The 20,664-nt window shown below is 52.1% G+C and overlaps 1 long non-coding RNA gene across 1 annotated transcript; it reads right to left on the bottom strand.

Moving 5' to 3' along the window:
* Positions 1 to 2,410: 2,410 nt before the first annotated feature.
* LOC140690723 (uncharacterized) lies at positions 2,411 to 14,577 on the bottom strand. The gene is made up of 11 exons (XR_012065999.1): positions 14,403 to 14,577; positions 14,203 to 14,284; positions 10,882 to 10,968; positions 10,388 to 10,547; positions 9,423 to 9,507; positions 9,206 to 9,293; positions 7,347 to 7,475; positions 6,871 to 7,003; positions 6,430 to 6,483; positions 4,081 to 4,190; positions 2,411 to 2,685 (listed from the first exon to the last, which is right to left on the bottom strand). It is a non-coding gene; the product is annotated as an uncharacterized lncRNA (long non-coding RNA).
* Between the last annotated feature and the right edge of the window lie 6,087 nt (positions 14,578 to 20,664).

Here is a 20,664-nt window from a genome sequence, read left to right as displayed (position 1 = left end):
GAGCTAACTATGGAGAGAGAAGTTCCCTGATGACAATACAAAGAGGACACTTAAAGCCCAGAGTGGTCATCTTGTGAGCTGATGCCACCGCACCCTGGAGGGAAGGGGTTTTCATCTGCACATAAATAGGGATACAATGTCCATGTAGGAAAAAGGGTCCATACCAGATGTAGAAGACTCTTCCTCTATATCTATATAGTCAGAGACAGAGATGTAAAGTGGCAGCAGAGGTCACAGTGACACAGGGCCCTGGGCCAAGGAGTGTGAGCACCTCTGCAAGCTGGGAAAGGTAGGATGATGAATCCCTCCCAAGAGCCTCGGTGTGGAACTTAGCCTTGGCCACTCGTTGGTTTTAGCCCACTGACATTGACTTTGCACTACTGCACCCTAGAACAGTGAGAAGATGAATGTGTATTGCTTTAAGCCACTGAGTCTGTGGTCCTTTGTTACAACAGCAATAGGAAAGGAACTCAGGAACCAATATGAACTTGAACCACAGGCTGCCTGCTGTGCTGGCAGGAAGTCCTTTGTCTCTGATCCTGGGGGAGTGTCCTGTCCTCTGGCAGCATCCACAAACTACCTCATGCTAACTTGGCAGTTTGCAGAGGGTTAAATCTTATCCCTGCACAGTTCTTGATATTTAGTTAATAAAAATGATGGTGTCATCATGGGTATTTTTCCATCTTTTAAATACCCTTCAGTCTTCTAATAAAGCTACTTCTAATTAAGAGACCGTGTAAATAGTTTTCAATCTTCATAATAAATAACTGTGGTTTTATCTGGTTACTTAAATTATGAATAATAATGTTCACATTTGTAAAAGTTATTAAAATCAACATTGTTTAATGAAAATATCATTTCTTTTCGCATGAACATGTATTAACTACAAGAAATGTTCCATGCTTTCTTCTACGATTTACTGTTAGAGCCTTAAAGAATAATATTTTCCTCAAAAGATATTACGGCAAAGGGATTTCTTTTGGTGGAACTGTTCCGGCATCAAATCTGGTGCATGTCTCAGACCACTGGCAACATAGAGATGATAGAAATTAGGAGGCATTATAAACACAGAATCATTTTTAAAGGAATTAAAAAAACTGGATGTGTGTAAACAAAGAATCAGAGAATATTCTGGTGAAATAAATGTATTTTTCAGCTTAAGCAAGACATGGGGTGAATAAATCTGAAATGAAAAAACCACCCAGAGATTAGCAGCGAGTCATGCATGCAGTGTGAATGATCAAAACCAAGTTGTTTCCAAACCAGTGTGCAGGCTTGATGCCTTCATGAATCAAATCTGTGTGGCACCAGGCCACCTCGAATACATGTTGATGAGGTATTTATAAGCCCTTCACCATCCCAAATCAAAGCCCACGCACGAGCCACAAGACCATCACCTACACATTTGGAAAACACACAACATGGTGAATAGCACTTTTCTTGTTCAGTAGCCGGTGGCAGCGAACTGTCAGCAGACAGAGATACAGGGACACAGAGGCACCTCCCCTCACTCAGCTGATAAACTTCCGTGCATCCCTGGGGACAGGATTGTCATAAAATGCACCATGGATTGATTCTCCTCCTAGGAAAGGAACCGTAGTGCTGTCATTAGGTTTGAGCAGGGGTGGGTGGAGGATCTCAGAAGAGTTGTTTCAGCACACCAATAGAATTCTTGGCCACCGTGACCACGAAAGACAAGTCCCCTGCCATCCCGGTAGGCACTTGGGCTCCTGACAAAAGCTGGGCTCAGTAAAGGGTTGAGTAGAAGGCACAGACCTGAGGGATGCCCCAGCAATAGGCAGGAGGTAGGGCCTGGTTTATACTGCTCTGGGTGTATCCCAGACTCATCCGAATACGAAATCAGAAATTTGCAAAACAGCAGAGCTGGGGTGGATCATCTACTCCAGACTCCTCACCTTACAGTTAAAAGGGTGGCAACCCTGACAGGCAAAGCAACGTGCTAAAGGCAGAGCGTGGAAGTCGCAGTGCCAGATGAAACGCAGCGTGCAACCCCCGTTCAAGGCCGCTGACTCTGACGACGGGGCCAAGGTTTCCAATGAGGAGAATAAGACAGTGTAAATACTTTGTTCCCCCTAAAACCCCAAATGTTTTTTAAAGGCACAAAAACTCACCTTAACTAGATCTCTTCTGAGGGGGCTCTCTTCTGCTTCTTCGTCTTTCTGTCTCCATTTCCCTCTCTCAGACACAAACACATTCAGTTTTGTGAAAGGGGACTTCCTTCCATACAAAGACAGACTTCACATCTTCAGAAAGATACCTGAGAAAGCACGTTTCTCAATTCAAGTCTTTGTGTGAGTTCTGGGCAACTGGCTTATTTTCTAGAACAATCGGTAGTTACAAAATCAGGAAATCATCTTCCACAAAGGCAGAGTTCTGGTCCGTGTTGATAAAGTTGGGGATGTCACATTTCATGAGTCTGTTCGGCTCCTCCTCTGGCCACCTGCTGCATCTGATGGCTTCCTGGAGCCGAATAACACTGTAAAGGGCTATGGTAGGGATACCAGCTTTGGCCTTGTCCAAGTGGTCCACTTCATTGATGTAGCAGTGAAAGAGGGACCTAGATTCGTCATTGCACTGCCAGAGAACACCTTGGGCAGCAGCGGTCTTCCAAAGTCTGACACAAAGCTGTTGAGTCTAAATCTCTTCTCGGGAGACTCTGCATTGCTACAAAGAAAACCAAAATAAAATATCGTTCACAGTGTAGCTCGGTGACCTGAAGAATCATAGTTTTTGCCATCTACTGAGAGTAAATCCCTGCACAGAGCATGCTGACATGCACTGGAATCGAAAGACATCACTTCTGAACACATACAATTAAACCCAAGGCAAAAGTCTAAAGTGAGGGCCCATGGACCATCCTAAAAAGACATCGTTCCCTGAGAATCCTCAATATTGGTGCCTCGCACACCAGTGTTTCTCCGTGGGACACTCAGATCTCTTCATCAGGATTCGTTAAAGTGCTTCTTAAAATGCAGAATTCTGGGGTGCACACCCTCAGAGTCTCCAGAGGTAGCGACTGGTAGTCTGTATTTTCATAGCCACCAGGATAACTAAACATGCTCAGGTTTAGCACCGCAGTCTACATCGGGTCACCTGAGCATCGACAATTCTGTCTCATGGGATGGGGGGTGCCATGTGTGTCAGGGTGCTGTCCTACCCATGTGTCTCCCCTGATTCTCAGAACTGACAGTGCTGCCCCATTGGGCACGAAATACCACCGTTTCACAATGCATACGCAGGGCGCCCGACTGAAAAACAATCAGTGATAGGAGAGGGGACAAAACTCAGCTTCCTGTTACCTTGTTTCACTTACTGTGGGACGAGTGATCAATTCAAGGGTAATAAATCAGTGAATGAGTGAATAACATGACTCGCGTTAGTCCCACGAGTGCCTGGAAGAGCAAGCCTGGGCACATTGAGAACCATAACAGCCCATCTACTTAAATGTCATCCTCCACAGATCTATGTAAAGGTTACTTCCACCCAGGCAGTGACTCCAGAAGGGCAAGAATCATGTATGAACACACTCTCAAATCCAGAACAGAACCTGACAACAATTAGGCTCTGGAGTCTGTGTTTAGCGAGTGTGGAATCTCAGTGATTCCAGCTCTTACACCTTGCCTTCCCATCCCACCACACACGATATGGCCCTTATGTCCAGTTCTCCCGGGGCTGGGGCCACAGAACCCATTTATAGGACTGGAAGAATCTGATCATTTAAACCATCCCCCAGATTATCATCAAGAGTCACCTGCATTTCAGGAATCAGTAATCCCAGAAGCTTTGCAGTTCAGGCAGCTGAGGGATTTTTATATCAGCTCTGTCTTCTACTGTGACTGCCTGGGTGACATCAGACAAGGAATTCTGAAAAGCCTGAACTTTTCCTTTCAGGAATAATCTAATTAACAAATCTCATTGACCACTCAACAAATGTGATGTGAAGATCAATAATTTACACAGGAGTACAACATTCACTAGGTCGTGGATTTAGAATCAGAGGAAAATCATTTTAGAAAGATTGACAGAATGTAGCTTTAATGCGAATTTAAGTATTCTTACCTTTCAGTAAATCATCTTCCCCTACTTATCACTTCACCCAAGTTTAAAAGATGTCTGAGAACAGGGATGAGTGTGTCAGCAATCTGAGACCCAATAACCTAAAATGTCACCTAGGAAAAAGAGGGGAGTAACACATTTTTAAAAAGCATGGTGAGGATGGCGGGGCCATCCCCAACCCCAGACTAAGAAGCTCTGAGTAATAGCTTTCCTGCCTGCCTGGGGCATCAGCTGATGTGAAAATCCACCCAGAAACCTCACTGTCCAGCAGCTCTTCCATAACACAGGCTACACTTTCTCAGAATTAAGAATTGCGTCCAGTAACCACTTCGCTGAAGAATAAAGACAAAGGAGAACAAGAGAGTTCTGCCCCTCCCAAGGGAGAGCCCAGACCTCGGGCTGCATGCACTGCGCCCACCTCCCTGGAGAAGAATAAACTGGAGAAGGGCGTTCTGCGAAACTGCGGCAGCAAAGGTTGAGACGGGAACAAATTGACCAGCTGGCCAGGGACAGCCCCCTCCGTCGCTGCCTTGGCGCATGCCTCAGCCCTCTCAGCCCATCCTGCCCACCTCCGGTGGCTAAGCTGTCAGAGAAATTGCTTTGCGACCTGGAGCAACAGAGGCTGCCCTCAGGCCAATCTGCGGAAAAGATGGGAGCTAAACCCCCAGCTCCCGAGCGGCAGGCTCCATACCCCCGCCAACACCCCGACGCCCCCGCACCCTACCGCAACCCCGGGGAAATATGACCCGGAGAAGTGTGACCTGGGAACGAGGGGCAGCAGAGGCCGCCCCCACGTCAGGCCTGCAGAGAGATTGGAGCTTATCCTCCAGCTCTCCAGGGGCAGCCCCTGTCCTCTCCACCTCCTGATCTCACCGCGCCCACCTTCCTGGAGCAATCAGACCAGGTGTGGGGTGTCAGGCGAATCTTGCGCCAGAGAGGACGTCCCCAGGCCAGGTCAGGGGAGAGGAGAAGAAGTGGCCCCATTAGGCGGGGCAGCCGGCCGTCGCAACTGCCTCTGCCCCTCGACCACATCGGGCCCATCTCCCAGGAGCAAGCTGACCTGGAGACGGGCATCCGGCTTCTTGGGCAGCAGAGGACGCCCCCAGGATTGGTCACGGGGAAGAGGAGAGCAAATTGACAGGCTCCGCGCTGCAGGTCTTCTACCCCCGCCATCGCCACCCCCGCACCTTAAAGGCACCGCCCAGGGCGCCCCTCCCCCAGCAGGCTGAGTGGGACAGGTGCGTCTGGTGACCTGGGGCAGGAGAGGCCACTCCCACACCAGGCCATCGGGGAGACGGGAGCCAATCCACCAGCTCCCCAAGGCAGCCCCTACCCCCGCAGCAGCCACCACTCTTGCCCATGACCTCACAGTGGCCTTCTCTAGGGAGCAGGCTGACCTGGAGATGGACGTCCGACGAACTTGGGACAACAGGGACCGCCCCCAGGGCAAACCATGGGGGGAAGTGGGAGCAAATGGACAAGTTCCATGGGAAAACCTGCCGCTGCTGCCACCACCCCCAAAGTACCAAGTCCAACTCCCGGGGTCAGGCCGACTAGGATACACGCGTCTCATAACACAGGGCAACAGCGACCGCCCCCAGGACAAGACGCGGGGAAGATGGGAGCAAATGGTCCGCTCCCCCGCTGCAGGCCCCCGACCACCGCCACCCCTGCACCCTGACTACCCTGCCTCCCGCCCCCAGCAGGCAAAGTGGGACAGGGGTGTCCCGGGACCTGGAGCAGCAGAGGCCGCCTTCAGGCCACGCGGTGCAGACATGGAGCTAATCCACAATCTCCTCCGGGGCAGCCTCCCTATGCCTGCAGCCACCACCTTACCAGCTCCCTGACCGCACCGCACCCATCTCCCAGGAGCAAGCTCACCTGGAGTCAGACCTCAGGCAAATCTCCGGCGGCAGACGTCGCCCCCAAGCCAGGCCGTGGGGGAGAGAAGAAATGGAGCAACTCCCTGGAACACATCCCCTGCCCCTGCCGCCTCCGCCGCCGCCTCCCAGGAGCAAGTTCATCTGGAGACCCGCGTCCCGCCTCTAGGGCAGCAGAAGCCGCCCCTGGCTCCGCCTCCGGGGAGAGCGGAGCGAATTGATCGGCTCCCCCGCGGCAGCCTCCCTCCCCCCGTGGGTCCCGCACCTTAACGGCCCCGCCCCCACTCCGCACTCAGCAAGCTGATTGGGACAGGAGTGTCCGGCGACCTGGGGAAGAAGAGGCCGCTCCCAGGCCCAGCAGCCGGGACAAGGCAGCTATTCCACCCGTTCACCAGGGGTAGACCCGCTCCGCCCCTCTGCCGCTGCCACCGCCCTCTGACCTAACCGCCCCACCTACCAGGAGCAAGCTTACCTGGAGTGCAACATCTGGCGAATCTCCGGCGGCCAAGCCCCACCCCAGGCCAGGCTGCAGGGAAGAGAAGAAATCGATCGGCTTGCCCGGGCAGCCTCCCAACCGCCACCGCCGCCGCCGCCGCCCAAAAGCATTGCAATAGCCTACCGGGGTCAGGCTGACTGCAAGGATGTGCACTTGCCTTCTTATCCTGGCCAGGTCCCTGAGCACCTCCCTGCATCCCTACACTCCCTGCACCTCTGCACCCCTGCTACTCTCTGCAATTCTGCATCCCTCCACCCCCACATCCCCTGAAATGCCTGCGCCCTCCACAGCCCCTGCACCCCTGTCACCAGTTACACTTTTGCGCTGCTTACACTCCTGCACCCCTGCATGTCCCACACACCACCTCTTGGGCCTTTGGCAGAGTCTCTGCTGTTAGACCAATGCACAGTGACTCACTCTTTGCCAGTATATGATGCAACAGTGGACGTCAGGGGTTGCCTGCAGGAAGGTACATGTTCCCGGTCACTAGCCTGGGCCACTAGGGTGATCTCTGTGAGGTCACCCAGGACGGGTTCAGAGATGCTGTTCTCTGGGAAGAGAGGAGTTGAAACCGGTCTTGAGGGCAGAGCTGTGCTCACCAGGCCGTCCACGCTTCATGTTATACACAGGGCTTCGGAGAAGTGAAATGGATCCGGCCAAGTAAGACCGGCCTGCTGTGAGCCCACCTCAGTCCTGGGCTCTGAGTCAGACCGACTGGCTCCCTCAATCAGGGCCCAGTTTGGGCACCTGAATGGTCCCTTTGAGGCATCCCAACAGTTCTCAGGATGAAGTCTGGCTGCTTCCACCCCATGGCCCTCCCTCCTACTGTGCTGGCCTCAGGAAGGTTCCTTATATGGGGAAGAAGGCAGCCCACACCCTACCCCACCCCTCACCTTTCTCTAACCCAGGCTGGTGCTCTCTCTGCCCCTCAGAGTCTGGGAAGCCATCCCTCTTCAGTTATGTCCCTTCTGAGATGGACTTGCTTCCACTCAATTCTAGGCGAGGATGCACCATGGAATGCACTGGGTAAGAGAACCAAAATAAATAATTTCTTCTGTGAGGTTGTCTGTTTATCTACTGGGGCTGGGCTGTGTGTAGTTTGCTACAGCTATTGGTGTGAGAGGCTAAAACAGCCTGTGTGTCCTTGTTTTCATCTCCCCGCTGTCTTTGGGTTTTCCCTAGACACTCCTGAGACATTTACTTCTGTTAGTATTATTCCTGTTATTACACACGGGCCCTACTGACATGGAGGTAAGGTGTTGGGGGAGCGGGACAGAGCAGGGCATCTGCAGTCCTGTGATTAGTTCTCATTGAGCCTGTGCCCTGAGCTGTGACCTCCACAAGTGTGTCTCTTTCCCCCCACCCCAATTTGGGTGACACAGAAGGGATTTCCCTTCTCCCAGGTTGGTTAGGCTCTGGTAAAATAATTTCTCATTAAAAAAACAAACAAAAAACAACTTCCCCCAATGAAACAGAATGTTCTGGGTGTATTTCAATACAGTTATTTTCTCCTCTCCAGGCAGGAAGCATGAGGAGTTATCCTCTGACCTTCATTCTGAGAACAGGACACGGTCCTGGATGTAAAATACATGAAAAAGAGCATGGGGCCCCTCTGACTGGCCCCCTGGAGTTGTCACACTCTGATTTCCCCACACTGAGCCTCCTGCTGGCCTCAGGGACCTGTTAAATCTGCCTGCCCCCGGGGTTCTTACAAAAGCAGGTTCTGCCTTGGGAGCTGTGACTCTCCAAGCCTGCCCGCTGTTCCCTTTGCAACCTCTCTGGGTTGGAAGCAGCTTTCCCCCTCGGTCTTCTGGGATCTAAGAAGAGCAGTGGGTTTGCAGCTCCCTCAGATTTGGTGTTATTTTCAGGACAGGAGGAAGAACTTCTGAGCTCCACACGAGCTGGACCAGAGGCTGGAATCCTCCCTTCCTCTGCCACCGTGCAATCAGTGGCTGTGGTTCTAGCCGAGTTTCTGAAGATGTGGACTTAAACACACATATCCCAGCCCTCACAGGAGCACACAGTCCCATAAATCCCCCTAGTTTCCACTGGTAACTATGGAGCCGATGGGGACACGGGTTTCGGGACCACAGAGGCCTGACTGCACGACTTGCTCCGTGGCCTATTTACGTGGTTGCTCCGGGCCTTGTCTGAAGTGGCTTGTTTACCACACCTGGTACGTGGGAAACACAAAATAAGTACTAGAACCTTCACTTTTTCTCCCTCCAGGGCCTTCAAACGTAGAAAGTAATAAGTGAACTCAGACAGCCTAGTCACCACAATGAGGTCCGTCCAGCCTGGCTCTCCTGAGTGATGGGCACTGACTTGCACCTTAACTCGGAACAGTAGGGGAACTGCCTTCCTCTAACTGGGCCTCTCCCCACACCAGGCACGCCTGCAGCTCAGACGGGGCCAGCTCCCCAACTGAGGTGTGTGCTGGTGGCTTCAGTGTGACCTGGCCCTGCCGGGACATGAACCTGCAGTGAGTGAGGTGGAGGGTCGGGTGGAGGGGGGTCCCTTCTGGGGTGGCAGGGGGCCCGGTAGCACCCCTCCCAGCCTGGTGCCTGGGGCTCCCTAACACCTCCTACAGCTCCTGGGTTGGCTCCGGTCCTGGCCACTCCACACACCCTCCCAGTATCTTTTAATTATGTCCCTTTTCTGCTTTTATCAGTGAGAAGTGGCTTCTGTTGCTTGTTCAGTGAAACAGTACATCGGGAAACCAGACTACTTCTAACATCAGTAAAATACCAACCTCGGTCAGCTCGCCGGGCAGACCGTGCAGCACAAAGGCCTGAACAGGGCTGTGCGAACGGCTTACGTGAAGGGTCCTCAGCATCTGTCTTCAGAGATACAGAAGCTGATGGTTCAGGTAAAACCTCAGGGTGGGATTGAGGAATCCAAAGCTGGTTGGTTTCAAAGGCTAATTGGTCAGACCAGACCCCTGAGCTGTGGTCAGAAGCCTGGCTCACCGTCACGCAGACTCAGCGCCCTAAGTGCCGGGTGGGGCCGGTGCTGTTCCCTTTGTAGGCTCTCGTTGGGGATTCAGTGTAGCCCCTTAAATACAGCAGAAATTCCAGCCCCATTAGCCCCCAACCTGAGTGTTCCATGACACAAATCCCGGGAGTGTTTAATTTTCATCTTTGTTTAGGAGGATGAAGGTGGTTCAAGAGAAGACATAAATTCACACTTAGTGACACAAGGTCACAGCCAGTACTTCCTCCACGGAGAGCTATGTGCTCCCACAGTGGTGGCTGGGGGCTCGGCAGAGACCCTCTGCTGGTCCCAGAAGGACTCGCTCCTCTGGCCACAACTCATGGGTTGGACAGCAGATCCAGAGGGTGACAGAGCATCTTTCCTGGGAATTTGGAACTGACACATAGAAATCAAGTTCACTCATCTGGAGTTTGGCGGAGGGGAGGGGCGGTGGTTGGAAATCAAATGAAACCAGAGCATGAGAGACACTTAGAAGTGAAAGAGCGAGAGACAGAGAGACTGAGCTTGTGAGAGCAAATAGTCAGAAAGAAGGCAAACAATCAGGGGACAGAGGAATTCCAGCTCCTGACTGTCTAGTCTGTCCCAGCCCATCAATGACCCCGTGAGATGTTTAATAACATTCCAGTTTTGCAGATTAGGAAACAGGCTGAAAGAGGTGGGGGCTGGGTTTGGGTGCACAGTTAATTCAATTGCCACTGGACCCCACACTTCCCATTGCCTGAAGGCACCCTAATCCTCACTGGGACCCCTGTGGTCCCCTGACAGCCCAGCACCCTGATCAAAGGGACCCTGCGGGAGTGGGAACCCCTCTTGAGTGTGGAGAGTTCCCTGCCCCGAGATGCCATGCATCAGCAAGCTCCCGCTCACCCCAGGTTAACATCAGCCCAGCTGTACAGTCTCCCAACCCGCTTCCCTCCCTGCCAGGCACCCCCAACCTTACCACCGAGTGTACTGCAGGAATTCAGGCACAGGGATGCCCAAATCAACACGAGCCCACCGGCTATAGAAACAGCAGACTCCCAGCCCCACCTGGGTTGCGAGGGGACAGAAGGTGTCCTCAACTTTCATGTGTCTAAAACAATCTTCTTCAGCTGGAGGTTCTAGAGAAAAATAAAAGGTCCAAAACATAGTTCGGTGAGGAATTCCTCCAAGGACCTGACTCCAGTGTCTACAACCATGTGTACCTACCCCCGGAATTGGGGTGAAGGTGGATTATTGATCAGCACAACCCCTGGTGGCCCAGCTCCTTGGCTTGGCTGCCCAGAGGGGGCTGGGGGAATGGGTAAGGCCAGGGCACTCAGGAAAAGCACAGAGGACCTGACCTCTCCCTTCTGCACTCGTAAACCCTTCCCCAAATCTCAAGGCATTGGACAGAGATCCGCCACAATAATGAGATGCTCCCATCTCTTCACTCACTCCTGTCGGTTCACTTACATGCTGAGCATCCACTGGGTCCCAGGACAAGACACATAGAATGGCTGATGGGACAGGCTTGGTCCTTCCCCCTGGAACCTGTTCAATCTGATCAAAGAATGATCACTCATAAAGAGTTTCTCAAAATTATACAGAGACCAAAGACCAACTGCAGAGTGAACCAAATTTAAAAATATATATGAAGATCCCCCAGTCTCCCCGCCTAAGGTTAACAGCATAAAGCAAAAAATTCTTGCCTTTAATCACCAGGGAAGTTGTCACCCCCTCTCAGGTGGAAAGGAGAGTTATTCTTTGAGCACGTCACAGAAGTGCTCCATCGGATTGGACCAGGGCATCTACATTCATTCAGCAAATGTGTATAAGCTCCTACTACATACGGGAATCTCCTAACTAGACCGTTCCCAAGGCTCTCGGGCTTTATCAGTCAACAAAATAGACATGACTCCCCATCACTGGGGGCTCAGAATTTTAGCAGAGGAAACAGGCAGCATGTTGGGGTAGCAAGAGTTTGGATAAATTTTTAAAAAAGAGTGATATGAGCAAACTCGGGTGATGGCGGTGGGGTGGGAGGCAGGCAGGAGAGAATAAGGCAATCCTGGCAGATCTCACGGAGTAATGAACTTGAAGCAGAATAGATCTGGAGGAAGAAGGAAGAGCCGGAGCCAGAGGCCCCCAGAGTGAGGGGGAGAGTGTGGGCAGAGAGGCAGAGCACGCCGGGTCCTGAGGCCTTTGTGACGACTTTGGCTCCTAATGACATGGTGACCCGTTTAGTGAGTTTTGAGGGGAGGGGTGATGTAGTCCAACTTATGCTTTTGTGTTTGTGTTTTTTGGGGGGAAGTAATTTATTTATTTTAATGAATGTGCTGGTGATTGAACCCAGGATCTCAAGCATGCTAAGCATGCGCCCTACCACTGAGCAACACCCACCACCCCCAATGTATGTTTTTACAGGCTCCCTCTGACTCTGTGTGGATGAGAGATTGTAGGAAAGCAAAGATGGAAACAGAAGGCTATTGGTATCCAGGAAAGGCTGAAGGTGGCTCTTAGGAGGGCGGGGAGCAGAGAGCAGGTATTTAATTAAGACAGAATATCCAGAATTTTCTAACAAGCTGGATTTGCTGTCTGTGAGTGTAAAAGAAAGAGAGAGAAAGGACATGGTTCCAACATCTGGGCCTGGACAATGGGAGGGATGTCCTCTCCAGATGGGAAAGGGGATGGGAAAAGGTGGGGCTGAGCAGGTGGAAAGGGGCTGGTATCAGCTCAGTTCTTCAATGTCATGGTTAAGGGGTGTGTTACATATTGCCACAGAAGTGCCTAATAGGTAGAGGAAACTGTTTTCTTTTTCTTTTTAACATTTAAAAAATATAATTAAACATATTAATTGTATTATGTGAATGATTTGGGAATTTTGTTTCATGCCAAGTTATATGTTATATATAGCCAAATGGAGCATATATCAAAAAGGGGAGAAATGAGGGCTTTCACATAAACTGACTGTCCGTAACGTAGGTAAAATTTCAATAAAACCAGTCTTCAGGGCAAAAACCTCATCTCGGTGTTACATAAAAATAAATGAAAAACGACTATGTTGATGTACCATTATTTCATGTTACATAATAGCCCCAAACTAACAGTGTTTAACTATGAGGCTTGTAGAAATACTATTCGCTTTATTCACATAAATACAGAAGTGCAGAAATGTTCTAAGGTAGAATTAGCATCTTAGTGGAAATAATACATATTTGAGCATTTTACATGATATATATGTACTGATTCAAAATTTGGAAAAGTAATTTCATAGTAGAACATATGTATGAATGTGAAAGCAAGATGAATGAAAGGAAAAGAATGTGATGTGAGTCTCAGGGATAAAGGCTCAGATGGAAAGGGGAAATCAGGGAATTTTGGAGAAATCGAGAAATTGATGGCATGCCAATTTCCAAGGCTGGGTTGCTTCCACCAAAGGAATAGCAGAGAGAGAGAGGAGAGGCCCAGGAACCCACCCTGGGGAACACCCACAGTATATGTTTGGAAAAAACAGGAGACATTGGCAAAGGACCAGCCAGCAGGCCAAAAGCAGAAACAGACAGAGAGATGGGCTGGAGGTTGAGTGAAGCAGGAACACGGGGTAGGAGGGATGGAAGAGCTGGGTCAAATGCTGCCGAGGGGCCAAGCATGATGAGGAGTCAAAATTGACCACTATATTTAGCAACATGGGGTCACTGATGGCCTTGACAGGGCAGTTTCCATAGAGCGAGGGATCAGGCGAAAAGCCAGAATGGGTGTAAAAGGGGATGGCTCAAGAGAAGATGCAGACAGTGAGTTTAAACAACTCCTTAAAGATTTGCTGCAAAGACACAGGGTGGCAATTGGTGGGGGTGAATTAGGGTCAAGGAGTGCTGTTGGTTTAAGAGGATGGACGTTTATATACTGATGGTGCCAACTAGCAGGAGAACAAAATAGATGAGGCAGTGAAAGAGAGGATGGTTTTGGGAGTGACAACCCAGAGAAGATGGGAGGGATGGGGCCTCGGGGACTTTTGGAGGAACTGGCTTTCGATGCCACTTTTAATAAGCGGTGGGGCACCGAGAGTGAGGTCACAGACATCAGAAGGCGAGCGGATGTGCTGGGAGTTGCTTGTGAAATTTCTCTTCTGTTGGCTTGTTTGCTTGTTCAAAGTAGAAAACTAACCTTACCAGCTGAGGAACAAGGAGGAAGAAAGAGTTACTGGAGCCATGAGCAGAAGATAAGAAAGAGCCTTCCAGGGAGAATGGGACAGTAAAAAGGGCAGGGGGAGGCGGGGGAGTGCGCTCCCAGAAAGTTACATTTTCTCTTTGACGTCCCCAAATGTGTGACGTGTTATTACCCTTCCTGCTGTCTACAAAATAAAAATTAATTATGGTTCAGAGGAAATGCTATTTCATTCTAAGAGGCTGCCTGTTTCTCAGGAATGGTCATCTTAAACTGCAAATATTACAAACAATGTTGAAAAGATGAACCTGTGTACCTAAAATCCCCTATTTTCTATTAATCTGTTTACTACTTAGTTCCCCTATCAATAACACATAACAAATACTGCCATGATGGAGGTACATCAATGCTTAAAAGGAAATGAGATCTGTATCCTTTTGCTAAATTCCATGGCTTCCTTAATATGCAGTTCCACTTGGAATTTAGGAATGTCTGGTATAAGAAGTGAGAAACAGTTTGAGAAAATCCCGACTCAGAATTATACATCACAACCACATCTCACAAGTATATACAGCCGTAAAAAAGTTTAAAAGCAAAACTCCGTAACTACTCTTAAAGACCTTTGCAAACCTGGGCCTGCCAAGATGTTTCCAAACTGGAAAGGAACTCCAATCTCTTGCCTGGTACCGGACCAGGGGCTGGCCAGCCTTTTCTGTAAAAGCGAGAGAGTAAATATTTTCAGTTTTGCAGATCATTTTGTTGTAACCATGCAGGTAGGCAATAAGAAAGCTAAGAGCACTGGGAGATAGGAAACAAACGGGCATGCCCACACTCTCCCTTCCACTCAGGGCAGCTTCTCTGTGGTGGGGAGCTTTGCCACAATCACTTGCTTCTTTTTTCCATTGGTTTCTTTGTTTCCACCTTACTGCTCGAGCTCAGAACTTCAGGTGGGCCTGGTCCTTCAGCATCCATGCAGAGAAGACTGAGCGGGGTTGGGAACCCCACCTGATGGAGAAGAGAGATTACTGGGAGGGACATTGTGGAAGCCACCATGACACGAGACAATCACACCTTCCGGGGTGAAAGGGAACGAAGACAAGGGAAGGACACAGTAGTGGGACCCCTAGGTCGCCTGCCAGGCTTGTTCTCCCTCCACGGCAACCATGGGGGCCTGGGGGGTGTTGGGCTTCAGCTACGGTGATTAGGATGAAGGGACTCAATATAAAGGACCCTCCAACTCCTCACTAGGTTCCAAACGCAGCCCCTCTAATTCCACCCTCTGAGTTTCTGGAACTCTGCTGGAAGAATACATGAGCAGGCCAGAACCAGAGCCCAAGCCAAACATGACAGGGGCTCGTGGGGCTGTAACCCCATGCTCAGTGGTCAGGGACTCCTTGCAAATCTGCAGAAATCCCTGTTCCACCTCATTCCTGGGAGAAACCCCAGATCTCCTCCTGCTCTGTCTGTTCTTCTCTTGAGGCTATTGTCCTGGAGGGATGCTGAGTCCTTGAACCTGGTCCTCCAAACGTACATAAGCAGCCTGTTCAATAAAACAAATTATGCACTTTTTCACATTTGCCAGTTTTTTGATTCCAGAAAGGCTGTGGGACTCATTCTCACAGTCTCCTGTGCCCCCACCACATGGTGGCCCTCTGCTCATGTAAACACGATTTCCCACAACTGCACCCTGCCTCCCAGCTTGTCAGAGGGGAGTGTCCCACAAAGACACAGGTGTTTGTGAGGATCCTGTCCCCCAGCAGAAAGCCTGCTCCTGGAGCCACGGACAGGGATCTGGCCTCCTAAGCCGCTCAGCTCTAATTCAAAGCCTAAAGTGGAGGCCCCGAACATTGCTGAATGACTTTCTGAATCACCTGGACTGGAGGGGACTGATTTTCTTTCCAGGAATGGAGGTAGCGCAGCCTCCATTTTCAGGGCTGACCTTGACGATGGATCTAGTTCCCCCGACTGCACCGCAGGAAGGAGTGTCCCTTCCATCCCACAGGTTGGAGACCCAACCCAAGGGAGTACTGAAGCAGTGCATTGCTGCCAGGTCCAGCATCCCTGCAGAGTGGCCTCTGCCCTTGAATGACCCCCTTCCCAGGGCCTTTCTTGCCCGGACACCACCACACCCCAGGCTGTGCCAGAGCTCTGGGGCTCTGCGTGTCCAGGGCACACAGGTGGCACCTGAGCCAGGTGTCCCCTGGGCCTCAAGGGAGAGAGGTCTGCTTCTGCATCAGGGGAAGGTGACCCCACAAGGCTGGCAGGACACTCTCAATATGGACCTCCAGGAGCCCTGGGAGCAGTTTCCCTGCAGGTGTTAAGAGCCATCATCAGGAGGGCAGGCCCCTCTTTGTGCAGACCATCCAGCAGTGCTGGGCCCACGTGCTGACCTCAGAAATCTACATGCCCCCAGGATACCCCAGGCAACCTCACAACTTCGTCACTTGGTGACCTGGGTACCACGAGCTCCTTGGCCATCCCATGAGGGTGGTCCTTGCAGGCATGGTCTCCAGGTTCTCCCGTTGAGAAATCCCCCTGGGTTTCTGTGGTCACAGAGCAGACACCAGAAGATTCTAGTCCTGCAGTGACCCCCACAGCAGTCAGCTCCCCTGTGCATGTCCAGGGACAAATGACAGCAATTTATTGCCAGGTACCGTGATGAACAAGGGGGTGGGATTCCATACTAAGTTCAGGATCCTGGTAACTCACTCTGCACCCCAAAAAGCTTCCATGAGAAATGTGTGTATTGGGATGTCTGTGCCCCTAGAAGAGCTGTTCCTGAGGGTTCCTGGGACCCTCCAGCCCCTCTCAAGGTTCTCAGATCCTGGGTCTAAATTTCTATCTGCCTCTTTTGGTGTACGGCCACCTGTGTCTCGTGGTCATGGGTCACTTTATTGCATGACTTGGCATGTTCTTAGTGCTCGTCCTCCACCCCTGCACTAGACTCCCAAGATGTTCCCACTGACCCTTGGCTCCCTGGGTGGCTCAGGGGGCCCTAAGTCTGCACCCTTCACTCTCCTCCTCTACCCCCACCTCTGGGGCCACCCCTAGGTGGACTTGGAGGTGTTTGTAAATGAGTCTTACACAAGGACATGTCTGGACAAAGCAGGACCCCACCCCCGGAAAACTCACCTGCTCCCTTCCCAGAAGAGGACCCCACAGCCCCACATTGCCTCCCAGGGGTCTACTCAGGACACAGTCCCCCAGTTCTGGGCAAGGGGTCTCCCTGGAATCCTTGCTTCCAGGAAGAGTCTCTCTGTCCTTCTTCAGAGTTTAGAGGTGTTCCCATGTCCCTGACCACCAAGATGCCCAGCACAGTCCCTTCAGTGACCTGGAGAGACAAGTAACTTATGTGGCCACAGGTCTCACAGGACACACCTGCTGGGACCCCAGGCTAAAGGGCTGTCCTTCTGCCTTCTCAGGTGTGGCTCCCGTGGTAACTTTTTGCAGGGGGCCCAAACGGGGAGTGTGGCCCAAAGCAGTTCATGGGGCTCTCTGGGCAGGGAAGACTTGGGCCAGGTGGCCTTGCCTGGTTTCCCTGCTGGGCCACTCTGAAAACCCCCGCTCCTCTGGCTGTGGCTGGAGGCCCCTCAAACCTCAGGGCGGGGCTCTTTCTCTCAGCCTCCACTGACTCCAAAGCCACGCTGGTGCTGGCGAGGGGAAAGAGCTTTCTTGCCTTCTTTTGGCCAAGTTGCCACAGATGGATGCTGCGGGGAGCTGGAGAGAAAGGTAGCACTTGCTCAGATGTGAGTGGTTAAGCAATTTGACACCCTGTCAACTAGCCTTAAACATTGGAATGAGGTCTTTCCCGGTAAAGCTGGAAGTTACTTTCAGTAACTTGTCTAAAGATTTCTTTTTTTTTTCCACTTAAAGACTCATAAAACCTCTCCCAGGTCATTCCTGGTATGGACCATTATCCAGGGATCAATCAGGAAATGCAGGAGGAGAGGGGTGGGGGTGGGGGAGAGGGGAGGTTAGATCAGAGCCCACGGAGAGGAGATGCCCCTCCCAGGAGCCTCACACTGGGCAGTGGCTTCTGACATCCAGCTCTCCTGTTCTCAGGCCCATTCCATCTGCGGGGTTTTCCAAAAACATAATGGTGGAAGGGCCATGGAGGACACCTAGAACTTCCAGAATAGACAGGGGGAGCAGAGTTACCATGCTGGCCCTGGGTTTGGAGACAGACCTGCAGTGGAGACCACAGGCTTCTGAGAAGCCAGTTTCGAAATAAAGGCAGTATGCACTGGAATACCCGGCTCGAGAGAGTGCTTCATCATAGACATGTAATTTACATAGTTCTCACCACTAAATTCTGTGTTCCCAACACGCTACATGAATGACGGCTTCAACACACATTCATCTCTGAGATGTGAAAAAGTGTAGAGCCGCTCTTTCATCCTGCATAATGGGCATGGCTACACTTAAGAACACTTACCAAGATTTCTCAGCAAGAGCCAATTTCGAAATAAAGGCAGTTTGTGCAGGAAAACCCTGTTGGAGTGAGGGCTTCCCCATACACATGTAAGTTATAGAGTTCCCCTCACCATGAAACGCTGTTCCCAACATGCTACATGCATGAAGGCTTCGACACACATTCAGTTCTAAGCTGTTAGCATGTGGAGAGCCGCTCTTTCATTCAGCACAAAAGGCATGGTTACACCCAGGAAGATTTACCCAGATTTCTCAGCTGCTTCCTTCAGCCAGATTCAAAATAAAGGCAGGTTGTGCTGGGAAAGCCTGTTGGAGCGTGTTCAGAGCTGTTTCGGGCTCTGTCCCAGCTGGAGGGTGCAAAGCCCAACCTCCAGAAAGAGGGACCAGGACCCCACCCGCCAGGTGGTGTTGCCTTTGTAGGGGAACAGTGATCTTTGGGTAAGATATATTGCGGCTCTCTCTAAAAACTGCTTTGACTTAAGTTTGCATCCTAGTCACCAGTTCCAGGACAACAGAAAAGGCATACCCTACATCCCTTTGCACTCAACTCTTCCCAAAAGAGCAAATATTTGTCCATGAAAATACCAGCTGCTCTTCTAAGGCCCACTAAATACCCAGCAGTGTGGGCGGTGCACTCTTGATCAGGGACAGGTGGAGAGGGAACAGCGGTCCTCCAGCAGGCTTGGCCTGGTGTGGCAGCTGCGCTGTGGGTGCGTGGTGGGGAGGGAATGCAGGGAATCCTGTTTGAGGGGCCTCTGTGCACGCCTGCATTATAGTCTGAGGTTTCATACAAAGGCTCCAGGCATCCTAACTGGTCAGATACAGCCCCCACCCTTGGGCTGGAACCACCAGGAGATAAGTACCTGTAACAGGGACGGTGCCTGGTGTGGGGAGAGGTCATGGGACACTCCGGGGGCAGGGGCGGTGGTGCTGGGGAAGGCAGGGGATGCAGTGAAGGGTGGAGGGAGCAGGGTCCTTTGCTTGGGGGTGCGAGTTCTTTGGGAGACCACAGGGAATGGCACACATCATCCCCACCCTATACCCCAAATTCCTAGCCCCGCCAACACAGGGGCTGCTCTGCACCCTCTCAACGTGGCTCTCCTGTAAGACCGCACCCAACCAGGCATCTGGCACCCTGCCCTACCTCCCCTCTTGGGACAGATCCCGTCTTCTTGGAAACTGCCTAGCAGCGCGTATTCAAGGCCGGCAGCCGGCCTGGCGGATCTGCACTTCAGGTGCCCTACCTGGCCAGCCGTGCCTGCCTGGGCTCAGTCCTCTATCTTGCCCACCGGTAGCCTGGGTCCACTTCCGGTGCAAGCGGAGGCCGCGGAGCCCAGGCTGAGCCCCGCACACAGACAGGTGAGGGTGCCCCCGCCCCGCTGCCCCGCCGCCCCGCCCACTGTTGGCAGCATTGCCCCAGCCTCCGGCCGGTGCCACCTGCAGCTGAGGACCTCCGCGCGGCCCCGCCCGCCCCGGCCCCACCCAGCTGCCCCATAAGCCTCCCCCCACCCCCGTCCTGGCCGCGCCCTTGCTCCCATTGGCTCCGAAAGTTCTGCCCTCGCACGTCTAGCCTCGGGAGGACGCAGACGCAAGCGCTAGGGGAGGGCCCCGCGGCGTTGCCATGGATAAAGACGCCGCGCTCCTCGCGGGCTGGCCTGCGCTTCTGGGGCAGGCAGCGGGCTCCGGAAGTGTGCAGCTGCCCGGGACCATGGCGGTGTTTGCTGCTGGGGATGGCGGCTTGCTTGGCCGGGCCACTAGTTCTGGCCGCGTCAGTCGGCGGCCGACATCCTTTCTGGGGCGGCGTCTCACAGACGGTAAACGTACGGCCGCGCCGTTGGCGGGGCCAGTGGACATGGACCGGGGTGGGATCCGGGTTGGTGTGGCGGCCGGGGAGGGCTGTGGTGCCGGGGAGCGGGATGGGGCGGGGGGGACAGGGCTGGGGCACAGCCTCCGGCTTTCCTCCCCCTCGGGCTCTGGGGCTTGGACCGCGAGTCCGGGTAGCCCTGCGTGGCCGCGGCCTCCCAGAACCCCTGGGAAGGGCAGGTGGAGGACCCGTCTTTTATGAAGCGGGGCCTTACCCGCGTTTTGAAGAGCCCCAGAATCAGATGTTGGAATAGGGTGGTTTATCAGCCTTGTATATCAGCAGGGAAATTTCAGTTCCATCCAGATGTTGGCTCCTTCGCTAAAACTCAGGAATAAGACAAGGGTCAGTGTCAATTAGCAGTTATCTAGGGCTTGACTCAAAATAGACTGTGCGGGGTGTAGAGATGGTAGATGGGCCCTCCCTTTCAAGGTTGGTAGTCTTCTGGGATTAGAGGCCTCAGTTGAGGATTACATCCTCATCTGCAGTAATGGAGGTTGTGGGAAACATTAACACAGAGAAGGGAGGGGTGTTGCTGCGGTAACTCATTAAAGAAGCCAGGACACTTGCCTGGCTCTTGTGTAGGAGAGTCTCGCCTAGGGTAGGGCAGCAGTTATCAAAGTGAGTCCGAGGCCCCTGAGATGCAAGACTATTTTCGTAGGAACGCCGGGAAGTCACCTGCCTTTTGCACACTCTTGCACTCCCGAGTTTCCTGTGGGGTTTTCCAGGGAAAACCTAGTCTGTGATATCACAAAACAGGTAATGTAGAGGCAGATAGAATTAAGCTCTCACCAGTCCAA

The sequence above is a fragment of the Vicugna pacos genome, chromosome 31, assembly GCF_048564905.1.
Source record: "Vicugna pacos chromosome 31, VicPac4, whole genome shotgun sequence".
Classification (NCBI taxonomy): domain Eukaryota; kingdom Metazoa; phylum Chordata; class Mammalia; order Artiodactyla; family Camelidae; genus Vicugna; species Vicugna pacos.
This window is presented reverse-complemented; position numbering and strand designations above follow the sequence as displayed.